Raw genomic sequence first — 831 nt, forward strand, 5'->3', positions numbered from 1 at the left:
ACACACACACACACACACACACACACACACACACACACACACACACACACACACACACACACACACACACACACACGCGCGCGCGCGTAATAGCATCGTAAATGAATTCGGATCAAGCACTGGATATTTGCTAATTATGCAAGACAAATCAGAGAAAAACAAGACAAGGAAAAACAATTAGAAATATATATTCACGTTTTTCAAAATTGATAGTTTTGTTGCTAAATATTGCAGCGCGCTATTTATATTTAATGCCGTTTCGCGGCCGCTTGCCGCTTACCGATATTAACTTGGCGTGCAGCGTTAGCAGTGCGTGTACCCCCTCCCCCCCCCCACACTCAAAACCCAAGCCAACATGGCGGCTCAGGCGCCTGACAACGTCAAGTCAGCCGACTTACCAGCATGTCTCCCGATAGCACTAGAGGGGACCGGTTTTAACACTAACGTGTGCTTACTCTACGTGTGCTAACCCTAACCCTAACCTCAACCTAAAATCCCAAGAGAGAAGATTTTTCGGCGTCGATTGCTTAATGTTTGTGGTCGCGATCGGTAGCTATCGAAGGGCGTGAGATTGTTTGTTTTATTGTTGAGGGCGTGAGATTGTTTGTTTTATTGTTTTGGTTCGTTGTAATACTATGTTTTTAAAGATGTCTACTGGAGTGAGAACCGTGATTTCATATATAATCGTTATGGAAACGCTCAGCGTTCTCTTATATTACTGCAACTGCTAGGAGGTATTGTGCAGAAGAAAATGAAGGGTGAGTGCTGAAGGAGCGTAAGGAGTGTAGCCGTAGTATCATGAGAAGTGATCATTAGAGAGAGCCTGATACA

This window comes from Priapulus caudatus, unplaced genomic scaffold, assembly GCF_000485595.1.
Source record: "Priapulus caudatus unplaced genomic scaffold, Priapulus_caudatus-5.0.1 Scaffold945, whole genome shotgun sequence".
Lineage (NCBI taxonomy): Eukaryota > Metazoa > Priapulida > Priapulimorpha > Priapulimorphida > Priapulidae > Priapulus > Priapulus caudatus.